The sequence below is a fragment of the Aulonocara stuartgranti genome, assembly GCF_965226115.1.
Source record: "Aulonocara stuartgranti genome assembly, chromosome: 22".
NCBI classification, from domain to species: Eukaryota; Metazoa; Chordata; class Actinopteri; order Cichliformes; family Cichlidae; genus Aulonocara; species Aulonocara stuartgranti.
This window is the reverse complement of record NC_138957.1, coordinates 24,654,315-24,676,562: the sequence shown is the minus strand read 5'-3', so window position 1 is coordinate 24,676,562 and position 22,248 is coordinate 24,654,315.

Here is a 22,248-nt window from a genome sequence, read left to right as displayed (position 1 = left end):
ATGACTTTGAACGTTGCTCCGTGGTCCCGCCGTGTCTTATTCACGCCACATTGGTGCCGAAACCCAGGAGGCAGCACGGCGGGTCCATATCGGAGCCAGGGAATGGAGGAGCTGGCCCAGAGGGTGGCCGAAATGGCGGCCGCCCAGCGGGAGCAGGCGGCGGAGGTGCGTCGCCAGCAGGAAGAGCTGCAGGACCAGTCCGAGCGGCACCTGGAAAGGATTGGGGAGCTGGCGGCGCTGCTCTGGGCCTGGGCGCCACCCCCACAGGTGTGTCCCGAGGACAGTGAAGCGGTGGAGGAGCCGCGTGAGGCACCTCAGCAGCCGGAGGTGGCAGACGAGGCGCGCGGGGATCTGCGCCTGCCGGAGGAGGGGGAACAGCCAGGTGAAGGGCTGCTCCTGCCGGGAGTGGTGGATGAGCCGCTCCAACCGGAGGCGGCAGACGAGGTGCGCGAGGGTCTGCGCCGGTTGGAGAAAGAGGAGCTGCACGAGGGGCTGCTCGAGCCGGGAGTGGCGGCGGAGGGAGCAGTAGTGACGGAGGAGTCGCGCTATGGGCTGCTCCAGCAGGGAGCGACAGCGGTGACGGAGGGGCCGCGCAAGGAGCTGGAGGTCCCAGTGCCAGGGGAGCTTGCTCGAGTGGAACTGGCGAGCGAGGCGGGCGCCACGCTTGAGATCGCCGTGCTCGCCAGACCGGCCTCACCACCACCAGAGGCCTGTACACGCCACACCTCTGCCCAGCCACCTGTGAGCTGGGGCTCACGCTTGTGCCGGCCGCGCCGGGTGCACCTGTCACGTGTCCGACTTCCGAACCAGCTTTGCCTGCGCCGCTGGATTCGCGGGCGGCCGCCTGAACTCGCACCTCCCCGTCGCTTGGCCGGGGCCTGGGGGTGCCAGCTGTCCGGGCTGATTCCCTCTCCCACTGGCGGTGGGGGAGTAGGTTCGGCCGGATGGCTCCCCGGCCTCAATCGGGCGATGGGGGTATGTGGTGGGGCGTGGTCTGCGGTGCCGTGCAGGGAGGGCGGACGCACCTGCACGGCATCCTTAATCACGCCCGCCTAGTTAAAAACACGGGGACTGAGGGGTTTGGGGGTGTTGTGGTGTGGTGAGATGTAAATAAAGATGACTCTGAACGTTGCTCCGTGGTCCCGCCGTGTCTTATTCACGCCACAAACTGTTATTCTAATCTGCTGCTGAGTCTCTTACACTTTTCTTTATGCTGTATATTTTCACGTCTCTGGAATAGTTGGCAGTTAGATAGTCAGCTGGGAAACTTTGTGTTAACTCATGGCGCTGAGGATATCGTGGATATGCTGACCTCGCTGCGTGGTGTACAGAGCGAGGTCAGCATGATTAATATTCACAATAAAAATATTAGCCGAACATCATGAAGTCTGTATGTGTTTCATAGTGTCGAACAACCTTTGTACAGTTAAAGCCAGCAGTTACTACATGACGGAAACACCAACGTTATCTCTTTTATGTGTTTATACACAGGTCACGCTGATTACTGAACAAAAACCCAAAGATCAGATGTTAAACAGATTTATTTGCTCTCTCTCCTCCTTAAACATGTTTTTAATGTTAGTTATAATTCAGAATTGGCGACTGAAACACGTAGGACACATAAGAACATCAGGAAATAAAACACCGATAAATATAACCTCAGTAAAAGAAGTCAGCGGGGGTTACTACAGCTGTGTACCGGGGCCTGCGCTTTGTCGGTGGGATTGCTTGCGAGGCGAGCGGGTCTATCCCACGCTTTGCCGTGAGACTGGGACGACATCTCCGAAATCATCGAAACACTTTTGCAAAGAGGCTGTATCTTGACAAACCGACCAGACACATGAAGATTAAACCACTACATTCTCGGCTAAAAAAATATTAAAACGGTATTTGGTAACACACAAACAGGGTTTTTCAAAGCTCAGTTCTGTTAGCTTCCACATGCCGGTTGTTGTGTGCTAGAAACAATGGCCACCAGGCCAAAGCAATGGTTTTGACTCGATCAGCGTTAACCCCGCCCCCTGAGTTTGATGGGTGAGGCTGACAGATAAAATTATTTCATGATGAGAGCCAGGCGTCAGGACTGCCAAAATGAAATAAATAAATATATCATTAAATAATTAATTAAATGTGTCAATAAATAATTAAATGTGTCAATAATTAATTAAAATGTGAAATACATAAATAATTAATTAAATATGTCAATAATTAATTAATTAAATGTGTCAATAATTAATTAAAATGTGAAATACATAAATAATTAATTAAATGTGTCAATAATTAATTAATTACATATATCATAACTATTTATTTAATTAATTAATTCCAATTTTAATTAATTATTGCCACATTTAATTAATTATTTAATGGTGTATTTAATTAATTCATTATGGCAGTCCTGGCGTTCCATAGCCACCGTCACAGAACATTTCAATGTAATAACAGAAAATCGGGGGGAGCTTGTCGCAGATTGGAGATATTTACTTTGAAGCATGTCATTAACCATATGAGACAGTATAAGTATATTTTAACCAAAGCGCTGATCCTTCCCAAAACAGCAGCTGGAAACAAAGAAAAGAAAAGCGTTAGATGTGAAGTTCTTCTGTTGTAAGTCCTGCAATTTATTTCCCTCATGCCTCATTGTGGATTTTAAGCTCTTCATCTGGCCATAAGCTGAACTGGAGCACTGTCCTGTTCATAAAAAAATTAAAGCAGGGGCCTAACCAATAATTTATGAGTTGGAAATGAGAATGTGTAGGAAGGCATTAACTGTTACTGAAGCCCTTTATAAAGAGGCCCTCATAAGAAATTGGATCAATATATCAGTGATTGGAACGTTTTTTTGTTTTTTTTTAAATGGTGCATTTCGGAGAAGTAGATGTCTGAGATGGAGCTACTCATGTGGAATATATATCAGTAGAAAGTCTTTTGTATTTGTACCAGCTTTTTCTCTTTGTTTGTTAACACCCTCATCATCTTGCATAGTGGGATAAAAATGTGAATATTTAATGAGGTCATCCGCTGTTTCTGGCTTTCTATTTAGCAGTCAGTACACCCATAGTCTTAACCTTTCCCAGGAGCCGCAGGGCACATTCACACAGGCCATCCATCCATCATAGGGCTAACACAGAGAAACAAAACAGGCTCTCATACATACCCAGGCACGATTTAGAATCGCCAGCCTCACAGAAAGAGCCCAACTGCTTGTCTTTTTCAGCTTTGAGCAGTCATTCTGTGCATGTCAACGTTCCTCCTGTGTTTTTGTGCCCCGCCGTCGACGGTCGCTAATAATCTGCAGAGACGCCAGTAAAACGCATTTCTATAATATGCAAACAGAATGGTCTGTGATCAGCATTTGATGTGTGCCACGAACTACAAAAGTAAACCCAAAAGTACTGCACACCTGACAGAGCTGTGAGTAATTTTTTTCCTGGTACCTGGCAAAGAACAGATGACAGCTTTTGCTGACTGTGAAACACTTGAAAAAGAGAAGGGTGAGGGGACAGACCATGATCTTTCTTTACCAAGTGTGAGGAGAATAAGATGTTCTGATTTAATGAATTTGACATTACAGGTATGACATAAAAACAGCTTTAAAAATAAATGAGTAACAGTGAAGTGGTTGTCCACAGGCAGCAGATGTACTAGTGTTGATCCGTGGTTTCATATTTCACCTTTCTTGGGATTTTCAGCCTTTATTTTTTTGTCTACATAAGTCCTATGTATGGGTAATTTTTGTCATCTTTATATCTTTTGGGTCGAAGCCAAACAGTAAACTAATAGTTTTAGTACAGCATTTCTAGAAATACACTGGTACGCTGTTGAGATTTTATAAAAAGAGTCTCCCTTTGAAATAGATATTTGGGTGTTAAATGTGTCTGATATTGACCAACATGCAGCGAGAATAGTGGTCACTCCTGTGGACCTTTTGTTTGTGAGGATAAAAGTACTTTTAAAGCCATGTTGGCCAGACTTTCATGACCTTTGATATGTCTGACTAAACAGCATGTGCCGCTGTAACACAGGGCACATACTGTATGTTGTATATTGTGTATGTATACATGTATGATACATGAAATTTCATGTAAAGTTTGTGGGGGGCTTGTTTTAGCATTTTTCTGCAAAATATGTAAACAAGGACAGGGCAACATGACTTCAGCTGCAGTTGGGCTTTCGAGAACTCTTAATTAAGTCAGACTGGAGTTGATCTTTGATATAATCTCTTAACAATAGAAAAGCTTCAGTTTCTATTAATCAAATTAAAACCGTCATATAGCAGCGACAAAAGGATCCTTCAAAACCCTCGAGACTCTAAAATATTTTATAGATCTAAGATTTTCTCTAATTGCAAATTACTATACAAGTGATTGCAGAAACCCTGAAATTAAGCACCAACAAGAGCACTTGTCTTTCCCCCCCTTCAATTATAAGCAAAGATATCTGCACTTTATGGGATGTGATGGAGTCTCTGACGCACGTTGGCAAAACCCGATGACACATTTTAACACAGAAAGTCACAGTGATCTGCATCTGGCCACAGAAGTAAACCCCCTTCTTGCCTCGTTTAAAGATGCTGTCATACATTTACTGCTCCTGCCTCAATAAAAAGTCTTTAATGGCCAAAACAATTCCCATTCCCCTGCATGAGTCTATGAGCACAGGAGCAACCTAATGACTCAGGAAAGACCAGGAGAGCCATTCAGGTAGGACGCACATTTGCTGACATTATATTAAGATAAGATAAGATAAGATAACCTTTATTAGTCCCACACGTGGGAAATTTGTTTTGTCACAGCAGGAAGTGGACAGTGCAAAAGTTATGACGCAAAAATTAGAATACAATAAGAATAAATACAGTACACAGCTGTACAGAATAGAATAAAATAATATACTATATACAGTAGAATAAAATAGAATAAAAATATACAATAAGATAAAAATAGAATACGAATGCTATATACAACTGAGTAAAAATACAACGATGCCAGAAAGGATTATTGCACTTAGTGTTATTAAAAGGATTTAGTCCCAGTTTGTATGTAAATGAGGGTGGAAAAGATATTTTGGTAACACTTTTGAGTATAATAGCCACCAGCACCTACTGTCACAGAAATTACTGTCGAATTAAATGAAAACCTCCCTGATCCTGCCTCATTTATTCAATTTCTATTTATATAGCGCCCAATCACAAAAACAGTTGCCTCGAGGTGCTTTATATTTTAAGGTAAAGACCCTACAATAATAAAAAAGAAAGCATTCAAACCTGAGCACAAGCTTCACAGAGGCCGGACTGATTATGAAGGTGTTCAAAGTTTTATTTTTACATTGTGGAAGAATTCCTGTTTTTTCAAATACATGACAGTAAAGCCCTGGGCCTCCAGACTGATCAGTAACACCCTGGCAACCACTAGTTGCTAGGGAAAAAAGTATGTTCCCCAAAGCTGACCACCAGAATTTTGGGTTGCAAGGACATCACTGACCAGCATGTTTGACGGGGCCTTAGATGACAGTGTGAGTTTGCACTCTATTACAGTAAAACAACAAGTGAAGCATATTTTCATTTCATTTACAGCAGACTTTTAACTGAAGCCAGACCAACAACCTACAGTAGAGAAAGTCATGCATGCTTTTATTACATCTAGACTGAATTACTACAGTTCATTACATGTTGGACTGAGCAACACATTAATATCGAGATTGCAACATGATCATATTTTGCCCATTCCTGAGTTGCTGCACGAGTTTTCTGTGAAGTACCAGATCAGTTTCAGAATATTGCATCTTACGTATAAGTGTCGTATGGACGTGCTCCTATATACCGTACCATTAGATCCACTGATCTGCATCTCCTGGCAATTCCAAATTCCTGATTGGCGGATACAGCAGGCATTCTTCATTGCAGCTCCAAAACTCTGGAATTGTCTCCTTTTTCAGATTTGGTCAAATCCCACCTAAACCCAGTCCCAACAGCCTTATGTCACTTTCCCCAGAACATCTCTTTTACTAGTTTTACTCTCCTTTCTCATTGTTATTTGCTACTTTAACTTTTATTATTTATTTATTTGTTGTTATTGTTCTTAAAGTATTTGTATTGGTGCTTTTATATTGCTGCTGTTGTGGTTAACTGTCCTATATGAATAAGCTGTCTTGACTTGAGTTGTTTATCTTACAACAACAAGCAGTTGTAGCTCCATTGAGACCCACTTTCACCCAGTTTTCTTCTGATTGGCTACCACTTGCAAACAGGTTTGAACAGTAGGTGGGCGGGGCTTATGTGTTCTCCAAGACTAGAAAATACTGCCTAGAACGGAGTGTTTAGAGCAGGCTGATTGTACTGTGCATACACTGATACACTGTCTTCATTGCTTGAAACTTTATTCTTCTGCACATAGAACAATATGTAACGCAGTGTTGACTGTATGATTTAATAGTGCAAACTGGATGCTTTCCAACACCTTTCCGTGTATGCAGTTGAAACTCTGTGCCCTTGCACCCATTAACTCCTTAATCCTATCAAGGATTTAAACAATCAATACTGAGGATCTTTTATTAGATTACATTGCTCATGCTTTGGGTTAAAAACAGCAAGCCCATGTCTGCGTTCATCAACCATGTCTGCTATTTAAAGCATCTTCTCCTACTCCCCTCCTCATCCAGATTTAGGATGTGACTAAATTTCATTCACATTGTGTCTCCATGCAGCCTGACATAGCTGAATGATGAAAAGCTGTGTGGTAATAAGTGCATCACAGATAGAAGCATGTCAGAACAGTATATTTCCATAAAATTGTGACGTGACCGTGTTTTTTTTTTTGTGAGTTTTTTTTTTTTTTTTTACAAAAGAGTTTGCACCAAGACTTCAGAAAGCTTATAAATACACATTTCATTTAGTTGAACATGTGATGTTGCAGAAAGAGAGGTGTTTGTCTTGTACAGCAGTGTTACACCGCAAGAGGGGATTTCTTAGTAAAAAGAAATCATCGTGAGAGAGACGAATAAACAGAGATAAATGAGTCTGTGAAGGTTCTCAGAGATAAATGAGGAAAAAAAGAATGTTTTGTAAAAGTTAGTTAAGCCCACTGTCCATCAACATTTTTACATCTACTGCTGGCTGATATAAGCCTTGTCTTTCAGTCTCACGCCCCCCTGGTGTTTGTTTTCTTCTGATTTTTCTGATCCTTTTCTTGAAAACACAAATGTGTGTTGATGTCTTGACAGGTTGTTTTTGTTTTATTTTTGCATCGTTTTTGTAAACTAAAAACATGCTGTCTTAAGTACCGGTTTCAAGGATCCTATGCCTGTATCTGAAAAATAAGTACATATAATGACTGAATTGCTGCCGCTTTGTGTTATCAGGAGTGCTGTTTGTTTTTTGCTTCTGGAAATGGCCATTTTATGCAACTACAGGACATGAACTGAGAATACTGAGAATTGTTGACTCCAGGTGATGAAGTTAAATTCAGTGTTGGCTGACTTTGGTTTAGCCATTCAGGGGTAAACAGCTAAAAAAAAAAAAGGTCTAGCCTTACTTTTACATCTTATTTGAGCAGCATTTAAACAGTTGCACCAGTCCATCCACCACTGATGGAGCACTGAGAGTGTTGCACCTGTGACACTTCAGATTTCAAATAAAATACTTGAATAAAATGTCCCACCGCAAACTATATGAGTGAATTCCAAGCACACAGACCAAATTCCCTTAAATCTGGTAAAGCAACAAAACAATAACAAAAAAGACCACATCTTGTAAAATAAACCTAAAACAATGCAAATTTGTCAATTTTCATGTATAGCATTTAAAAGTTATCAATCTCTTTTCATTCTTCTAAATACAATGAAATTAATGGTCACTCGGTGCGTGTACATACTGACAGTATGCAAATAATAAAAACACAATAAAAAACATAATAAATAATTAAAAAGAACCACAGGTTTGGATTACAAGAGCAATCACTGTTTCATTTTGAGCCACATAGCGAGAGATTATAAAGCGCCATAGTCCGTGTGTGAAGGCAGGCAGCAGTCTCCACATCTGCTGGCAACGAGCCTAATTATGTGCGGCCCTAAACAATTGTTGGAATTATGTAATTCTCTTAACAATAGCAAATTAGAAAAAATGTCAGTAAATTTATATGTGTGGATGCAGTGCTGTGCAAAAGTATGGAGTCCAGACTTTCTTGTGGTCTTGAGCAAAAGTTCTCCAGGCTGTCTGAAAGGCTTTTCTTTGGACACTGGCTGCTTTTTCATTCGTTTTCAGTCCGGTTCGTGTAACTGAGCATGTTCATAGGAATATTTCTTCATTTGTTTTTTAAGAGACTTAATGCTGATCTCAAGCATAAAAAATGAACCTAACTGAAAACATTAACTAGTGTTGTGTCTACACATAACAGACAAGTTAACAAAGAGCTATTATTTGAAAAGTTGACATATATCAGGTGGGTGTGCGGGGTTTCCTTTAGAAATTTTCAAGGAAATTGGACAAATGGGGGCCAAAAAAAAAAAGAAATGTTACAGCTATAAAACTATCAAACTAGCAGTATCTGAAAGTCATGCCCTTAAGAAAGAGGACAGAATCTGGCCTTCAGCTGACCCATCTACTGCCTCGTCAAAAATGATCTCAGAGGACTGAAAATCAGCAGCAACAGGTCTTACTGATTAATGAATCTAAATTTGAAATGTTTGAGTCCAGTGTCAACAATATATACATTGGACGTGGAGAGTGAGATGCAACAGTGGAGTTTGAGATTCATCCAAAATTATGAAATTATGAGTTCAGAAAAGCACTACCATATTTATCCAACACCTGGAAAGCACCTGATTGTCAGCTGCTTAATTCTTAGCATAACAATGACCCCAGACACACTTCCAGCCCTGTAAAAGCATACCTGAATAGAAAACACATGATGGGACACAACCAGTCATGGATTGGACCTCAACGCTATTGAAACAGTGTGATATCATCTTGACAGAGAGCAGAACCAAAGGAAGCCACTGTCAAATGAAGAGCTTTGAATGTCTTTAAGACAGATAAGACAGAAGAAGTTGGTAAAAACATCTAATATTAAATCACGCCAGCAAACACACAGAAAGGTCACGATGGCAATAAAGCCAGCTTAACAATGCAAGTAATGACTGCAAAACTCAGCAGTTGCCGTGGAGGCACTGAGAAAGACCAGATAGGTACACAACTGGGAAATAAACAGTCTGGCTTATTCTTCAATCGTTTCTTCTTCACCCACTTCACACCAGTATCTGTGAGTGGGTTTAGCAAGGGAGAGCGTGCCAGACCGATTATATTTTTACCTCACAGACGTAAAATAATCAGATGACTAAATGTGATATAATCACAGTGAGGAAAATTATGAGTGAAAGTGGGTGTTAGTGGGCTTCAAGATAACAGAAACTGGCATGAACCAAAGTATCACGGGGATACTGTCGCAACACGGGAACACGTGGATACAATACGTCTGCTTAAAGCTGCACTGATCAGTACTTTTTAATCATCAGTGGATCGTATAAACATGTAAGTCGTGACTGCGGTTGCTCATAGTGACAAAGTGGAAATCATCACCAAACTCTGAGGATTCCCACAGCTCTAGAAAGAATTTATTCTTTAAACTTTTTGTGATGGTTTTTCCCTCCACCCTCCCTGCTTTCATCTTCTACATTTAAGTAGCAACAGGCAGCTGCTTTTAAGCTCCAACACCCCGCTGTTCTGAACTTCAATTTATCAGACAGACAGACAAATAAACTGTAATTCAGCAAATGTTTGCACACTTTTGCCACAGAGACTCTTTAAAATGTAAATGCTGTTTGTCCGACATGTTCCACATATTTTTTAAGTACATGAAATAATTGCTTGGTGCGATGTTTCCTGTTTTCATTCACTCAGAAAATATTCTGGTCTAGTTTGCCAGATACACAGCAAAGTCATCACATCACCAACAAAAAATTTAATAGCAGGACACAGCAGGGAAGAGTTCACAGGTTTCATGAAAAGGAGATAGCTGAAAGAAAATCTTCCAGCTATCAAATCCAAGACATGAACCAGACAAACTCAGACAAGTCTAAACGTCCAGTAAATTCTTAACTCATCTTTACTCCACAAGGCCAGCTTCCTGATTCCTGTTCTCCTGAAGGTAGTGAGCAAGACACTACTCAAGGTATGCAGGATTTCCTGTATGGAGGGAGAATACAAATACTAAGTTGCAAAAATTAGAAAAGCAGGCCAAATAACTAATGCTGTTTCAGACATGCTCCAAAGACACCTGTTAGTGATATTAGTGAGCATCCTAGTGAGTATACTAATAATTTCCCCTTTTCTTCTTACTGAAAAAACATGTGCTTCATGGTGTAGTGGCAGCAAGTGAAAGGTTGCTGGGTCGATTCCAATCAGGAAGGGCATCTTGTGTGAAACTGTGACATAAACAGTCTGTGCTAATGTCATGTTGATAAAGCTAGTATGCGCGCTGCCTTGTTCTGGGACCAGGTTAGACAAAAAAAAGTGTTTTCCATAATAACATTAGATCTAGACTTCATTAGTGATATTATATATATATATTGTAATAATGGGCTTGTAAACTGAAATTTAGTATCATAAAGTCAAAATTGAGTGGGTTTTTCTCCTTAATAAGTACTTGTCTTACTTTGTGTCCTTGGGCTTCACTAATAATCCAAGACAGCAGTAATTTGCCACATTGGAGATTTAACTTAAGCCTCTAAATTGTGAAGAAACTGTAATAATTCTTCAGGTATTCTGTTTTGTTAATTAAAGATGAGGTTGAATCCAGGACTCCCACAAAGCCTGTCAAACCTTTTTCTTTTTTTCTGAGTTAATCTGGTTTAACAGGACACTTTAATCCTTAACAGACAGAATTTTTGTCTTGGAAACTTGCCCGAACTATTTGAGAGGAAGCCAAAATTTAACCAAGCAAGTCACTGCCTACTTCTGCTTATTCATGTGCAATGTGGTAGGGAAGATGGAGTCGGCACCAGTGTGCTGGCATATGCCAGAATAAGAAGGCATTTAGAGCCTTTGCTGCCCCAGCATGTCTTTATGCTGCAGGTAAGTGGGCAAAGAATTATGAAAGACCAGGCACAGATCAAGTATTTTAACACCAGGCAGTGTAACCATCATTATGACTTGAATTAAATAATGTTATTCACAACTTATTTAATATTTAACAATCCCATTTAATTAAAAAAACTTACCAAAGACACTGCCTCGCAGGGCATTGATGATGAAATGTTTCATCCGATTCTACCTTCATTTTCTTTCCGCATTGTTTCGATATCCAACAGTGTCTCTGCCACACACACGGAAGCTGCTTTTGTTTGTTCCACAGCAGGTTGTCACAGCAGCAGCTTTTTTCTGCAGGATGTATGTTGTGGGTTTTTGAAAACACTGCGAGCTGCTGACCTGCAGAAACTAAGGCAAACCTACCGAGATATGATGCAGATGAAAGTGTCTGATCAAGCTGTCATTCTGACACAAATGTCCTCCATGGTGGGCGCAATGAATGCAAATATGCACAAATAGTAATAGCCCAAAGGTGTAACGGTGCCTTTACTTTTGAAGAGGGAAGACTGCTGGGACAGAATGTCTTAGATGGAATAAAAACTCAATTTTTGTGTATCTGTGTTGATATGGCACTCTGCCACATATATTCGGGGGACAGCAAAGAAAATCAATTTACGCAATCACTTCATGAGGATCCGCCACCCCTTTGGTGACAATCAAGCCCCCATTAAGTAAAAATTCATATTTATTATGAGCGTTAGTTCTCAGTTAGTTAGTTCTCAATGTAAGTCGAAGGCATGTCCTCTGAAGTGATGGGAATGCAACTGTGTTTTTGTGAGTGCGAGCATCTGCACATGCAACAGAAGCAGACAGAAAAGTAAAATTGAACAGATCAATATGACTTTAGTGCTAAAATCCTTTTTTGTCCCTGCGTCAAGTCCCAAAAATCTTTTGTGTGTGTGTGTGTGTCCTGTTACTGAAAGAAATCTATTGACTTGCATATTTTCCACCTTCCTTTCTTTGCTGTCTCCACTGTGTGTGCACACCAACATATATGAGCACAAAAGAAGCTGCATTTCATTTTTCTGTGAAAATCACTGAAATATGGCGCATCACTTTTGTCTGCAAGAGCTGAACATAGATTAATACCAGGCCGACAAAGTGTAAATCTATGAAATGTGAGAAAAGGAAACACTGACAAGTAGGAAACCTGTTGTTTTGTCAAGTTAATCTGGCCTAATGAATACAGTAATACGGGTATTATGTGGTATTAGGTTCATATGGTGTGTGAGTGTGTGTGCCGGGTGTGTGAGAGTGTTCATATCTCTGAGAGAGGGAAGAAACACATATCCATGACTGATTGTTCATGAAATCTAAAAATGTGAATAATGAAAACCGTGAGGAGCACATGTAAAATTAGCCCCACATTTGTTCACGTGATGATGAACAAACTGGGGCACTTGAATTAGAGGACCATGCTTTGAAAAACAGTACAGAAGAAAAAAGAAAGTAGAAAAGAGCTCATCATGTTGTCTCTGCATTGCCTGCTTCTCTCTGCTACACCAGAAAAATGGATTTCCGGGAAGCCCAAATATGGCCAGGCAACGATGAGGTGTGCAACAGATGAGTCATCCCTCAGACTCCCACACTCCCTAGCCTTGCATGTGTGCAAGTCAGAGAGGGAGAGAAAGCAGAGTGAGACAGCAAGCGACAAAAGAAAGAAAAGCATTGCAAAAGCTGTGTAACAGCAGACGTTTAAAACAAGTAATGGTGTTCACATTATAACAACCGCACATTCCCACTGAGGAAGTAACACGGCCAGAGAAGAAAAGCAATGACTGTGCAAACATTAATCTCTGCACTCTGCAATATAAGCCAGTTTCCTCTCTCCAAATCCACGCAATGCTCTACCCACAGCACTGCAGCCTGCTCACACCTGTATGTTTCATGTGTCGTGCATTGAAAAATGCATTAAAAAATATGCATTTAAAATGTATTCTGCAAGTTCTGCACACAGGGTTTGAAATTAAAAAGCAAATTTTACATTTCTTGATATTTATTTTTTACTTTTACTGCATTATACATGCAATGGCACATCTTTCAAATGCACAGACTGCAATATACAAACCTTATGTCGTCCTAGAGGCGCTGTGAATATGTTGTTCACAGTGATATTACAATTGAGTGCTTAGAAATAAAATGCATTTACTGAAGAAACTGAAAAGCTGACTCCAAAAAGTGTTTTTTGTACAATCACATGCTAAGCAAGAATCAAACACCACTCGCATTTTTGCTTCATTTTTCCACCCCAGAGGTTGCAATTAGCAAATATACAAAATAAAGCTATTGCTCTTCAGATTATCTGGACCAAAGTTTATGCCAATTCATCTAGAAGTTCCTGAGACTTTCAAACAAAGCAGTCAAGATACCCACTCTGGTCCACGACTAACCTTTTCTTTTATCATGCTAATAGCCATGCTACAGACAGAAAGGTTAATGGAAACATTCAGGTTATAGACTAAATTTATGCCTCTGTGATAGGGAGCAGGGAGAAAAATGAAGTAAATGTATAAAGTAAACAAATACTGCCAGTAGTGTTGCACAATTAAAACTGTTGCAACACTTTTTACACAGCTTAGAGTAATTCAAGTCTATAATTCAAGTCTGTGGACCCCTCATTGGGAGAGAAGGAGTATAATCCCCTCTAAGACAGAGCTGTTTATCTCTCTGCTGTCTCTGTGTGAGGAGACAGGATTTTACCGAAATGTTAGCAGTAACAAATGTTAACTATATGAGAACCGGGAAAATTACACGGCTGTGACAGGGACAGATTATGCACTCATTAGTCCATGACATTGTGTTCCAACTGTAATCCAGTTATATTCGTTTAAACAGGAGATGCACTTTGAAGACAGTGATAAAGGTGTGATATGTGTTTTTTCACTGTATGAAAGCCAAGCAGCACGGGGGGCCGGTTTTAATGTTTGATCTGCAGGTAGTCACCCATAGAGACATGGAGCTGTGTGGGAAAACTCATTAATGGCATTCTTACCACATTTGAATGTTGATATGTCTGTAATATTTTTAGGCTGCCATTGCGCCTTCCATTGAGTATTTTTACTTTCTTGAGAACAAACTGTAAACTGCAGAGCGTTCATAAGATGGAAATAATCTTATGAAATGCCAAATGCGAAGTGCGATGTTCATGTTACGTAAAACTCTCTTTTCAGGTTTGCATAAGACTCTTGAACTGTTTTAACTCGAGAAAATGATCTACAAAGGAAAGATTTGACATTTTAAGATAAAATACATTCTCACATTTTCTCGTTTGTCTGATAGAACTTGAACTTCTCAAAATATGTTTCACAGAGGCATAAATGTGTGTCATGTAAAAGGATCATACTCATTTTAAATCATGTAAACATTACACTGACCAGTCACTTAATTAATGCTTGTTATTGTGAAAGTCTAGTCAACCAATTACATGGCAGCAACTCAATGCACTTAGGCATTGAGTCAAATTTGCTGAAGTTCAAAGGCGATTTTAGTGACTTTGAACATGGCATGGTTGTTGATGCCAGACAGGCTGGTCTGAGTATTTCAGAAAATGCTGATCTGCTGGGATTTTCCCACACGACCATCTCTGGGGTTTACAGAGAATGATCTAAAAAAGTGAGCGGCAGTTCTCTGGATAAAAATATTCTGTTGATACCAGAGGTCAGAGGAAAATGATTAGACTTTTCAAGTCAGCTGAATTAATTTCATTTCAGTTACATGGGATTAGGAAACAACAGTCTCCTCAAGGTGCTTTATAGTGTCCTGATTTGGTGCTTTATAAATAGAATTCATTTTAATTTAATTCAGCCTCACAGGATGGCAACAGTGGACAACTACAGTATGCAGAAAAGCATCTCTGAACACACAACATGAAGCTTAAATCAAATTGGCTACAGCAGCAGAAGACCACACGCTGTAACACTTCTTTCATTTACAAAGAGGACACTGAGACTGTAATTTGCACGGGCTCACCAAAAGTGGAAGATTGTGAAAATGTTGCCTGGTCTAATGAGGGTCAGAATTTGGTGTAAACAACATGAAAGCATGGGTCCCTTCTGTCTTACGTCGATGTTCAGGCTGGTGGTGCTGGTGGTGTAATGGTGTGGGGAATATTTTCTTGGCACACTTTGAGCCCTTTAGTACCAATCGAGCATCATTTATAGACCACAGCCTGCATGAGTATTGTTGTTGACCGTGTCCATCCCGTTATGACCTGATGGCTGCTTCCAGAAGGAACACGTACCAAGTCACAAAGCTCAAATCATGTCAAACGTGTTTCAGGGAGTTCACTGCACTCATGTGACCTGAACCTGTTGAGTTTATGCCACAAAGAATTAAGACACGTGTACCTAATAGTGGCTGATGAGTATATGCCATATGAGTCTGTCTCTTCATGCAAAGCTCAGCAAACTGTCCGATGACTGTCGTCTTATATTTAATGGATCGGCATGAGCTTCTCATATTAGTCGTCATAGGATAGCAAGGTTGCATCTGTCCTTAAACCGTCCCTTTAAAGCTACTTACAGTTTCTTTAGTTTCTGTACATTCTTGACTTTTTCTGATGTGGTTAGTTACAGATTTACAAGGTAAATGAAAAATGTTATGTCAGTGTCGCTTTGATTCCTCTACATTTATGTCACTCTTTTCAGCAGCTAAGCAAGAAATGAGTCAGACCCTCAAGGCCAGCCTGGCTTTTGTATTATCCAGGTTTTTCATCCTCTCTCTACTTGTTTGGGATTCACCGCACTACTCATCCACAGGTAACACCATGTATGTCTTTCCTGTGGCCAAATCTGTTTCCTCTGAGGGGACCTGTTGTGAAGAGGCCTTCCTCTGGCACTCAGTGTAACGAAACTCCTGTGAGTCATTCTCCTGCATGCCTACATCTCTTTCGCGCTCTCTCCCTGGTGTTTATTAAATTCACACCACCTGCCCTATCAGTGCATAATGAATCTTGCTCTTTCACAGACGTGACGATGACAAAGAACAGTTCGGTGCGTGCTGTTAGCTCACTGTAATTGTTGTCGCTGAGAAAGTCATGAACAACGGGAAAGCTTCCACTGGATCAAAATGAACATTATGTTCCATGCATATCATTCATTTTGTTGGTATGATCCGACACAAACGCACAGTTCTCTTGGGTGCACGCCCTGCCTGTCCACCTCAGTTTGACACGTGGACAGGCAGGGTGATTTTGCTTCTGTTCTTGAGAAAAATCTAGGGGGTTCAATTCAGCATGCGCTAAATGTTAAGGGAGGGGAATCAATTTTCTGTCTCAAGTCAATTTTTTATTCTCTGCCTCCAAATTGATGTCTAAAACGATTCTACTGCCACCCAGTACACTCAGCCGTTGCAGTGAAAAACGGGAAGTGGACACAATGGGGGAGTTAATGACCAGTTGATGAGCCCTGAGGGATATTGATTGTGAGGAGTGAGACCATCTTAGTGTAGTTGAGTGTGAACTGTAAGTACCTTGAGACCTTTAAAACGTTCCTTCATAATCTTCCTTCTTCTCAACCTTGTCTCTTAAAAAAGTATTTATCTACCATGCTGCCATCCAGGATATGTTACTGAAATTGTGTGGAAACTTTAATTAGTTTATTTAGTTAAAGTTGGGGGGAGATTGTTGTCTTGGTTAAATAAACAGTGCGTATTTAGTTTTCTAGTACATAATCTTTCCTGAACTTCAATCATCCTCTATGACATCTGTGTGTGTGTGTGTGTGTGTGTGTGTGTGTGTGTGTGTGTGTGTGTGTGTGTGTGTGTAGTGCAATATCTAATGAGATTATGCTCTTACGACTACAGAGCTACCAGTGGGGGGGCTAACCAAATCAAAATAACAATAATATGATGTTATATAAGGTAGATCACCCAAACAACAACGGCCAGCTCGTGTTTGTTTTCATGCTGCCACTTATTGTCCGTGCGGTACAGTATGTCCTGGTACATCGTACAGTTTTTTCCCTGCTCTAAAGGTGAGTTATGGTTTGTGTGTGAGTGTAGCAGCTTTTGACCTTTTATGGCTATGTTTTATAGAGGTTCAGTGAGTTTGTGATGCGCTTTAGAGAAAGGGATGTGAGGTTAACATCCTGCCACCAAACACAAGATTAGCTTTGACACGTGTCCACTCACTATGGGGACCTGTCAGGGGTGCACCCCGCCTCTTGCCCTGTGATTGCTGAGATAGGCTCCAGCACCCCCTGCAATCCTAAATTGGATAAGTGGTAGAAAAAGTACGGATGTGTCCACCGACTGACAGCGGCAGTTGTTGCTGTCTTGTCAATCAGTGTTTGAAGGATGAAGACAAAGAAAAAGGCGAGAAAAACGATGAGCAGCAAAAGTCTGACTGGCACTGTCATGGTCCTGGGTCGTGCGACCCAGTGTTTTGTGTTTTAGCCTATTTTGATGTTTATTCTTTGTTTAGGGTCACTAAGGCAGTCCAGCCATTTGTACATATTACCCGTGTATTAAGTCTCCCTTGCCCTTCGTGTGTTTATGTCTGCGTGTCTTATATTGTCAAGTCCATGCTGTCGGTTATGTCATCTCCCCTGTACTACGTCTCCCCGGTTCATGTGTCTTGTCTAATCTCCATGTTTCCTGTTTTACTTTGAAAGTCTGTATTCACGGTCAGTGTATTCAGTTTCACTCCTTCTGTCCTGTCGTTAAGTTCATGTGTGTCAGCTGTGCTCCCATGTGTGGCCACTTCCCCTGATCATCCCTCATGTGTATTTAGTCTCTGTGTTTCATACAGTCTGTCTCGCGTCGTCTGTGTTACCACCTCCTGTGTTCTGTACCTCCAGCCATAGTCTTTCCTTAGTTTTGTCCAGTTTAGGTTTTCTGTTGAGTACTACACGTATGCTGCCCTCATTCTGTTTTTGTTCTTTTCATCAGCCATAATAAAAGGCTCGTTTTGTTGGAATCCACTCCTGCATCCTCGTTTGTGTTCGCACCTGGGTCCACCACACACCTTTCCGCACGGTCTGCCTCCGCAGACCGTGACAGGCACATGGCGATAAGAGTGAAAGTGTGGCATGAAAGACACCTTTGAAGATATTCTTTTCTCACTTTTTCTCAGGTTTAGTTGTAAAGGGAAAGGGGTCTCCTTTTGTCACTGAAAGTAGGTCATCGTGTGAAAAAAAAAAAATTCAATTTTCATGTTTAAATGCAAATTCCCACGTATTATATCAAGTACGATCTCTTTTATTTGTAGATGTAAGCCAAATTCTTGAATTGAGAAGTGAGTTTTCCTCACCTTTTGTTTTCTTTCACTTCCAGGGAAGCTCTTATCAGTACTCCCACTAATAACGAGTAATTGAAACCATTACTTTAACTATCAGTACACATGAAGTGGCAGTAGATAAACAATGATGAGCAAGTAGGCAAGTAGGTGGTCATTTAGAGGGAAATTATGCCACACTGCAAGTGTAAAGACGTGTTTTTTTACAGCAGAACTGCTCATTTTTATGTTTTATACATGTATGTGTGTGTAACTTTTAACCAAGATTTGAAATAAAAGCCATCTTCCAGTGATTTGAAGAGCAAGTAGAGCATCGGAAATATCATTAAAGCTACTTTATCAGAATTTCAAATCCACGCCAAGCATAGCTGTTGGAGGCCTGCCTTGCTCATGCCAGCAGACACCCACCAGGATTTCTGTTTTTGCCTTTTGTTTCAAGTTACTTGGCCAAAACCACACATACGCAAAAAGAAAAAACTAAGAACTGCATATCTGGCTGACTTTTAAAAGTGAATTCACACCGGGTGCCAGTACGGTTCACCTGGTCAAACAGGCGGCCTGCACATGTGCTAAAAAGGCTTCTCCAGGGGTCTCGGTTCAGGTCTGCCATGGGCTATTTCCCTTTGCGCTCTCTCTTTACTCTACCATTCTGATCAGAATAAAGGCCAAAACATACACAAAATCAATTTAAAAGTTAGTTTACACATGTGCCAGATTAATGGGATCCACTTTATTTTACCGGATGAAAATATGAAAATATTTATTTATGAAACCTCCAGATTAAGATTAAACACCCTGGTTAGGAAAGTGTTCTGTGAGTTATTTATCTGTATCATATAGCAGATTACCAGCTACATCTGTACATATAGTTTTGGATTTGTTTGTGCTATAGTTGTGTTTTATTTTCTTTTTCTTTTACAATAGGAACTACAGCATTTGCTGAACTGTTTACTCTCAGGCACTAAGCATTGTGGGCTTTTTGTTGTGTTTTGTTCTGTTCTGTAAATGCACTCTTTCCACAACTTTTCCAGGTGAATCAGGTGAGTTGAGAAAAGATGAACTGCAGTAGTTCATCTGTGTTGTAGCGTCCACAGGATGTAGACCTCTTTAACAGAGTGGTGTGCTGTCTGCTTTGTGAGGGGTGATTTGCAAGCCCAGGTCATGGTAATTGGTTTTGGACGAGGACCAATCCACCGTATCCTTTTTTCACCCTCTACTGTGTCTGTGTCCTACTTTTGCTCTCCACTGTGAAAAAGGAAAAGTAAATAAAAACATTTGTATCTCCTGTTTTGTGTTGTTCATTGCCTTTCTTTCAAGCTGTCAGGAGTATTAAAGCTACAGCAAGTGTGCAGCATGAAGCAGATCATTTGTGCAGCATCTTATTTAGTTAGAGTCTCAGCAAATACGCTAATTGTACGTGGCAAAAAGCTTCTGCACACAGGCACAGCTGTCTTGTTATGCAAGTACCTGTAAGATGCATGAGATGTTCTTCTTTCAAGCAGACTGCAGCTGAGCACATTTCAGACTGAACGATCAATGTAAGCACTGAGACTTCAGCTGCCAAAGAGTAACAGGGACAAAAAGCCTCTTTAATGTCTGTCTCTCCAGTTTCATCCAAATTTTTGCAGTGCATGTAATGTACATGAATCTCAAGTAGTAACCGGTTTTCAAAATCTTTCCTTTATTTCCATATTTACAAATTTTTTAGTATTTGTTTATATAATTTGAGCGTTGCCAATGCAGAAGCCCAGCTCTGTGTTCTCCTGGTTTCGACATGAACAGGAGGCCAGCACAACATGCTGCAGCTTCATCTAAAGACAGCACCATCTAGAGTCCAGACACCTTCATAGCTGCTGGTCCATGAAGGCAAACCAGGAGCTGAGCATGAGAAATGACCTCAGTCATTTTGGTGTAACTAAAGCTGGGCTTAGTCAACACAGGTGCAAAGCTGAAATGGCTGAAATTGGGTAGAAATAAATACCTTTCTGACACTGCTGTGATCTTTGAAAGAGTTGTAAATGTACCTGTTTTAGGTCTTAAAGTACAATCAAACCACCAATTTTTTTTTAAATCACCTGGTTCCTTGAGAAAACTACATCCTGTGAGTCACCTGCATGTGGGGATTTGCCTCCGTTTGGGCGTGATGCTTTTTCTGGGCCCATGCGGTCCTCTCGCCTCCGAAATACTTGTGTAGTAAGAGGGCTGTCCTGGCTCATGTGGAACAGAATGCGGAGGCGAAAGGTAGAAAGGTGCACTGGTGTTTCCTCAAAACTTTTTTTTCTCTGTTACAATGGCATATATGGGCATTTGTTTATATAACTGTGCCTGCAGCAGCCCACGCCTCCCTCGCAAATGAGCACCGGCAAAGCAGAAAGCATTCACAGGTTCAAATAACTAAATGGAGCGGTTTGGGTTTTGAGTTGTTTTGAGCTAGATCGCTGTTTATTAGCCATGGTGCATGCTTGTTAATTACTCTCACATTCGCTGCAGGCATGCACTCATTTGCACAGTTGCTGTTATGGCCTCTGAGCAGCTCTACTTTAGTAGCTGGAGGTGAGGAAAGGTCTGGTAAGCAGTAGACAGTGAACAAACATGCTCTACATTTATTTGCCCAGACTGTCTGGAGTCTTCCAATCAGAATTCCTACCACTGTTTACCTTTTTAGTCACAACCAGCATCCACTCATCATCAAAATTCACAAACTCTCCTGGCCCTTTAAGTCTGCCATCCCCAGTAGGCGAGCTTAATGAGGGAGGGTAGTTGTTGAACAATGGGTCAAACTTGTCCCCAGCTTCTCACATGCTGGGACGTCTAATGGCTCATTTGATCACACAGCTGGACGTATATTTGGTATTTCCACTCAAAAGCACTCTGCTCAGACAGCAGAAGAAAAGAAAGTATAATCTATCCGAATAAACGTGACATAAATGTATTACTGAAGGGGTGAAAAGTTATGGGACAATGTATGCATAGAGGATGCTTGCTATGGGATACAGCATCCACAGCAACAGGAGAGCAGACAACATGTAGCTTTATGACTAAATGCAGGTTAATGGCAGGGTTACAGTGAACTCAAAGAACTGCCATTACTGTAGACAGTATGATATGATGATAATGGATAATGTACAGTAAAAGGGAGCCCGACTTGTGTTGTGTAACAAGTGGCTTTATAAATGTCGAACATGGCTCGTAATATGATGCACAGGATGTTGTTTTGCAGTGACAGTTTGTGTCACCCATGTGTAAAGAAATACAAACGCTGTTGTTCCTACTCATAACGCCAGCGTCACAAGCCTGTGTGCTGACTTCAGTCCAAAAAACAAATACAATTTTGCTACAGCTGTTCTCGTAACTCTGTGAAATGTCATTAAGTGTAAGTCGCTGAAGGTATTTGGCAAGACGTCCTACACACGCAAAAGAGACAGTTCAGACAGTTTCCGTGAAAAGAAAAGACGCTGCCTTCAAATGTAGAGTTTCAAAGCCCTTACAATTAAATGTGTGACACTACACAAAGAGCAAAAGTAGTTTACGAGCCAATTAAAGTCAGCTCGGGTTTTATTTATTGTTGTTAGACGCCTTCAATTTTATTTTATTTCCGGTGCTCTAAAATCCATACATTTAGTTTACTTACATGGAACAGTTATTAAAATTATTCATAATAAAAGCTGAAAACAGAGAATGTTAGGTATTTGTGAGTGGTGAATAATCTGCAAATGATTATTTAAAATTTAAAATTTTCTCCACAAAAAATTTAAAAAACGGAAAAATAAAGCTTAAGTGATTCAAACAGTGACAAAATCCAACTTTGTCCCAGTTATGCGAAGAGTTATAAAGGTTATTTTAAAAAAAAACGTGTTGTCTGGGGGGGGGGGGGTCGTTTTTTTTACACTGTTTATGATCACTCTAGTCATTTTTAGTCTCATTCGGAATCCAG